This window comes from Pteronotus mesoamericanus, unplaced genomic scaffold (assembly GCF_021234165.1).
Source record: "Pteronotus mesoamericanus isolate MK-2021 breed Mesoamerican mustached bat unplaced genomic scaffold, CSHL_Meso_final contig_1210, whole genome shotgun sequence".
In the NCBI taxonomy this organism is placed as follows: Eukaryota; Metazoa; Chordata; class Mammalia; order Chiroptera; family Mormoopidae; genus Pteronotus; species Pteronotus mesoamericanus.
Genome location: NW_026555047.1, coordinates 747,839 through 754,404, shown reverse-complemented (window position 1 = coordinate 754,404; position 6,566 = coordinate 747,839). Strand labels below are relative to the sequence as shown.

Genomic DNA, 6,566 nt, shown 5'->3' with positions numbered 1-6,566 from the left:
TGAGAAGGTAGCCAGGAAGAAGACTCATCAGGAATAGCCCTGCTGGCACCTTGATCTCAGGCTGAGAGCCTCTGCCATTGTGAGAAATGTCTGTGGATAGAGCGCCCCAGCCTGTGCTATTCTGTTAGGGCCACCCAGGCAGACTCAGATAGTAGCCAGTGTGGCAATGATAAAGGCCAGCATTCTCTTTTTTTTCTTGATTGTAGAGAGAGAGATTGATTTATTTCCACTTATTGATGCATTCATTCATTGACTAGTTGATTTTTGTGCGCTGAACAGGGATCAAACCCACAACTCAGTGCCCTAACCAACTGAGCTACCTACCAGGGCAGGGCTAAAGGCAGCATTCCTGAAAAAAGTTTAATGGGATTTCCAGGTCTTTGAAGACAATGGCAGCCTTCAAACAGACCCTTATAACATTTTCTACCCAAAACACACAGAACCACCAGAAACTAGACCAAGTGTGCACAACACCCTGCTCACACTTCCCCTTGCGGTATCTTGGCCTTCTGCCCGCTCCAGCCCCTCTGCCAGCCCGTGTGGGGGCATGGGCAGGAGGGCTGGCCGGCCAGGTGGCCAGAGACAGGGGGAATTTATAGTGAATCCAGCACATGGTCCTCCCACCCGTGGATGGGAAACCCACTTCCCCAGGTAGAAACCTCAAAGCCCAGAATGGCCAAACTTGCCCCCAACAGCACTTGAAAGTGTGAAGAACATCTTGGATCAGAAATTCATAAACTAAGGGCAGAAATGAGCAAGAAAAAACAGGAAACAATGGCTTGAACTCAGAAGGAGATGTGAGAAAGTATTTTAGAAATGAATAAAATACAAGGTGCCAAGACGCAGGTTTGAGGAAGGGCTTCGGAAACTGGGGAACAAGGAGATGAAGAGAGACTGACCCTGAAGGATGAGGCGTCAGGAAGGGGGTGGTGTCCAGCAGGCAGAGGAGGAAGAAGCCATTTGAGTCCTTGAGGAAAATCAGACCTAGTGTTTAAAACTTGTTCAAGGAAACATTCCAAACAGGTAGAGAAGAAGGCCTGAGTCTTGGAGGTGAAGGTACTCAGGGGAGCATTAGAAAACTATTAATATATGATATAGCCTAATCAAACGGTGGTTTTAAAGATAAGCCTCAGGGCCTGTGGGCAAGGCAACAATTTACCAAGGCAAGAGAATTTGTCATCAGGCTTTTCACAACTGACACATGAAGCAAGGACACTCAAAAGACTTCCCTGATGAGAGCAGTTGTCAGCATTGTTCCCTTCAAAATAAGGTACCCTTTTGTCTGGCTGCTTTTAAGAATTTTCTTTCTTTGTTATTTGATGACGATGTGTGGTTTCCTTTTTCTATACCCTGCGGGATATTTGCTGAACTTCTTAGATCTTTTGGGTTGATATCTTCCATCAATTTTGCAAATTTTTCTTTTATCATTTCCAATATTTTCTTTTTTGGCCCATTTTTTTTTCTTTAATACTCCAGTTACCTGTATGTAGGTCTATCTTACATGATCCTGCAGGTCTCTGATACTCTGTTCTGGTTTATTTGGGGGGGGGTGCGGGATTATTTTGACTAGACTATATTTGGGTATCGGAGAGTCCCCAACCTAACGACGGGTTGACTTACAATTTTTCAACTTTATGGTGGTGCAAAAGTGATACTCGTTCAGTGCTTTGGATTTTGATCTGTTCATGGCCAGCAACATGCAGTGTGTCCTTTCCTGTGATGCTGGGCTGGGCAGCAGGTGTTCTGAACATGTTTATGGTGGGCCGGGCTAAGCTGTGATTTTTGGTAGGTGAGGCACATTGGATGCATTTTCAACTTACAGTATTTTCAATTTACGATGGGTTTATTGGGTGTAGTCCCATCGTAAGTCAAGGAGCATCTATACTAATGCTCTCTCTTGTGTGTTTTGTCTGCTCTTAAGCCAATAAATTCTTTTCAGATATTTTTAGTTCCGTGGTTTCCATTTCCCCCTGTATTCTCTAACAGATTTACAGCAGTAACTTTATTGTCTTTGCCATCTGATTTCAACAGCCGGGTCTCACGTATATCCATTTCTGTTGGTGATTTCCCCCTCTTGTTTATGGGTAGCATTTCCTCCTTCAATGTTTCATAATTTTTATTGCATTGCAGACACTGTGTGTATAAGAGTGATAAGCCAGGCATATTTCTCTCCAGAAAGCGTGCACTTCATCCTTTACCAGACAGCTTGGGTGAAGGGCTGGTCTCTTATGTTGGTTTCATTCATCCCTAGTTCCGATGTCTTGAGGTTTTTGTCTTGACCTGCCTTTTCTTGCCAGCCCCATATTCTAGCAGAACTCTGGGTTCCACGATAGGCTGCGGATTTCCCTCCACCTTTCACTTCCACCCCAGCCTCACCACCCAGGCACCAAGTACAGGCCCATGGGGGGGAATCTCGTCAAGGTTTTTGAGCTCCTCCAGGTTCCGGTCCATCCTGCGGGCCCACATGGGTACCAGCCTCTTAGGTGGCTGTTCTCCCGGATAATGTCCTGCTCTCAGCAAGCCCAGCCACCCGCCAAGCCCAGCTCAGTGCTGCTGCGGGGATGCTCGCCAGCCTCTGCTCACCTGGGAGGGGCTCTTCTCCCTGGAATTCAGTCCCTGTAGATTTCTTAACATCATCTCTGATATATTTACCATTACATGTGACTTTTAAAAATTTAGGGTATATAAAATGATGATCTAGTATCCATATACATTGTGAAATGATTACCACAGTCAATGTAATTCACACATCCGTCATCTGTTACCCTTTGTGCGTGAGAACGCAAGATCTGTCTGCCTAGCAGCTGTCAAGTACTCAACATAGTATTAACTGTGGTCACCATGCTATATATTAGATCCCCATACTTACTCTTATAACTGGAAGTTTTGCGCTTTGACCAGTATCTCCCTGTTGCCTTCACCCCACCCCACCCCCGTGACCACCATTCTTTTCTCTGGTTTTGTAAGTTCAACTGTAGTTTTAGATTCCACTTGTGAGGTCGTAAAGTATCTGTCTGTGTCTGGCTTACCTCACTTAGCCTAAGTCCTTCAGGTTCATCCAGGTTGTTGGAAACAGCAGGATTTCTTTTTAAAAAACGTGAGTAATATTTTTTTGTGTATATATGTGCGCGCGCACACACATTTGCGACTGTATGTATGCAAAATATATACCATCTTCCCTTTATTTCTCTATGACAGTTTGTCTCTGTATCCTTATTATTGTTAATAATGCTCCAGTGAACATGGGGGTGCAGATATTTAAGATCGTGATTTCATTTCCTTAGGATATGCACCCAGAAGTGGAATTGCTGAGTCATGGTGGTTCTATTTTACATTTTTTGAGGACCTTCCAGTTTTCCACAGTGGCTGCACCTATATATGATTTCTATAATGAACGTGTCCTTTTTCTAGTGTTTATTTTTAACCAGCTAAGGTCATGGTCTTCCTCAACAGTCTGTCTGTATTCAGAGTGCACACCCCTTTTACTGTCTCTAGAATTTCTGCAGGACCTGTTCATTCCTGGTACTGGTCTTGTGTTGTCTCTCTTAAAAAGAAAAAAAGTTTTGCTACGGCTTCATCAAAGAACTGATTGTATTTCATTTGTTCTCTGCTTCATTTTTGGTCTCGTTATTTTTATTTCTCTTTTTGGGCTGAATTTGCTTTTTACTTTCTAGTTTTTTGAGATGAAAATTTAGACCATTGATTTTAAAACCTTTCTTCTTTTCCAAGCTATGTATGGACTATAAATTTTCCCCTCAATTCTGTTTTAGCAGGATCCTCAAATTTTGTTTTATTACAGTTGCAATATTATTCAGTTCCAAGTATTTCCTAATTTCCATATGGTTTATTTCTTACCATATGTTTCCATAAAAGTGTTTCTTGATCCCCAAATATTTGGGAATTTTTGTTGTCTTCCTGTGATTGATTTCCAGTTTGGTTCCACTGTAGTCAGAGAACATAAGATAAATGACCCATATTTAGAATTGCATTATGATACAGAACATGACCTATTCTGGCCATTGTTTCCTGTGCACTTGAAAGCCATGTGTGTTCTGCCATTGTTGGGTGTAGTGTTCTCTGTGTGTTAGGTCAGGTATAAATAAAATGCAAACTATAGCAGGAAAAGAACTTATTCCCATTTGGATTTTATGTGTGGCTGTAAGCAGTCTCGAAACTGAGAGGTTCATAAATAAGGAGTTTCAATTTACTAAGGGATCAGCAATTTGCATAAGAATATTTTTTAAAAGATTTTATTTATTTTTTAGAGAGGGAGAGAGGGAGAGAAACATCTGTCGCCTCTCACATGCCCCCAACTGGGTACCTGGCCTGCAACCCAGGCATGTGCCCTAACTAGGAATCAAAACAGTGACCTTTTGGTTCACAGGCTGGCGCTCAATCTACTGAGCCACACCAGCCAGGGCCGCATAAGAATATTAAAGTATTTTCTGCCCTGGCCAGTATTGCTTGGTTGGAGTGACATCCGGTACACCAAAAGGTAACACAGGTTCAATTCCCAGTCAGGGCACAAACCTAGGTTGCAGGTGTGGTTCCCAGTCAGGGCACATAAAAGAGGCAACCAATTGACGTTTCTCTCTTGCATCAATGTTTCTCTCCCTCTCTCCCTGTCCTCCCCTCGCTCTAAAAACAAAAGCATCCTCAGGTGAAGATTTGTTTTCCTAAGAGTTGTGTGTGCTTCATTGTTAAATTTGGTGGCAACAGGCAAGAAATAATCAAATAGAATAAATAAACCTCAAATACTTTGTTTCTGTTATACCCACTTCCAAAAATTACAAAGCATCTTTAACACAGTTTTTTCCTGCCATTCCTCAAGTGAATCAGTAAAACAGATAGAAACTCAAAATATAACTGAAAAATATTACACAAGGTAATTCATTTTCCTTCAATAAGTTAGTCTGTTCCAAAGTATTTCTGTCCAAAATGAGTAGGTGCAACACGATGAACTTCAGTAGTTAGAATTGTGATCTCTGGAATCGCTTGAATGATTGGTTTGGCACAGTGAGGAGTAGAGAACAGAATGGGATGGTAACAGTGTTGGACTCCATGTTTTATGAGAACCTTTACAGCTTCAGTTACAGTATTTCCCGTGCCACTTCCCATGATGCTGGCCTCACAATTTCCCTTCTCAAATTTCACTCCTTCCTATTCGTACCCTGTTGGAGCGGTCACTGTGCATCCTTTATGTGGCAGCTGATTCAGTCTTACTTCCACAAGCATGATCAAACGATCTGCAGAAAACAGGAAGTCCCTTCTGGCTGTCTTGCCTCAGATGAATGATTGCAGCTCCTGGATCTGATCATTCACGGGTGGCAGTTTAGATTGAGCCCCAATCTGCCAGGAGAATTGGCTGTCCCTTAGGAGGGAGTCACTGGCCTGTGTGTCTCCGTTGCCACTGCCACTGTTGCTCTCAGGGTTGAGGCCAGTGCTGCCACCACCATATAGGCTTAGGGGTCCCCGCCATTGGTACACTAGAATGGGTGCGACGAGTGAGCAGAGTCCACTTGGCACTGTTGCCCGCCTCCCCCACCATGATGTGGGATTAGGTTGCCAGGTCATGCAGCTCGCAGCTCGGCTCAGGCCTTGGGGCAGAGACAGAGTTTACTTGTTGGTTGTGACAGGGCGTGGCATGGCGTCCAGACACTGTTAACTCCGTGGCCATACACCCGCCCCTGCACTGTTTCCACAGTTATCAACAGCGTGATGTCTTGATTGATTGTGGGACATTCTGAGCTGTCATGTCTTCGTGTATAGCCAGTGGGCCTTCTCCCAGCCCGCTCTGGGACTCTGCGGACAGGCGCTGGGGCGTGGGTCCCCCGTCTCCTGTGCTGTGCTGTGCTTTTGCTTTTGTTTTCCTTTTTGTGGTGCTTCACCTTGGATATTTTTCTTTGCCGTTTTCCTAGTTCACTAATCCTGTCTTCTGTTGCTCCTAGCCACTGAGTTCTTCATTACAGATTATGCATTTTTCAGTTCTAGGATGTCAAACAGATACTCATTTTTTTAATAAAAAATAAGGGTTCATTTTTCTTATTCATGGGCCTGCAGATCAGCTGGGGCATTTCTGTTTTCAGGCCGCTGCTTGGTTAGGTTTGGCTCCAGCTGGGTTTAGGTTTGCTCCATGTGCCTTCATAGTCTTCCTTTTGATTTGCAGTGCTCAGTCCACTGAGCCACAACCAGCCAGGGCTGCTCTGTAGTTTTTAAGTGGATGCTGGACGTTGTCATGACAGCTAGCAGTGACAGAGGCTGCCCAGGTCAGGTTACCCGCGCCTGCACAGGTGCTGCTTGGAGACAAAGCTGAGCACTTCTGGGTACCTGCCACACACCAGGTGCAGCCTCAAGTCGAGAGCAGAGCCCATAAGATCCCTGCACAGCTCATTGCAGCAGGGTCCCTGCTGACATCAGGGAAAATGCCAGGAAGTCCCCAGGGGCTCAGCCCCAGTGTGGCCTCCCCTGCTGGTGGCCATAGCCATGTTGCCCGCCCACTTAAGGGTCCCCCACTGCTGTATGGCAGGGGGAGGCCCCAGAACTTTTGTGCACAGGACAGAGGTCAC

At 44.7% G+C, this 6,566-nt stretch overlaps 1 pseudogene; it reads right to left on the bottom strand.

Annotated features, from left to right (window-relative positions):
* Positions 1 to 4,627: 4,627 nt before the first annotated feature.
* On the bottom strand, positions 4,628 to 6,454 carry LOC129081207 (uracil phosphoribosyltransferase homolog; annotated as a pseudogene).
* Positions 6,455 to 6,566: the final 112 nt, after the last annotated feature.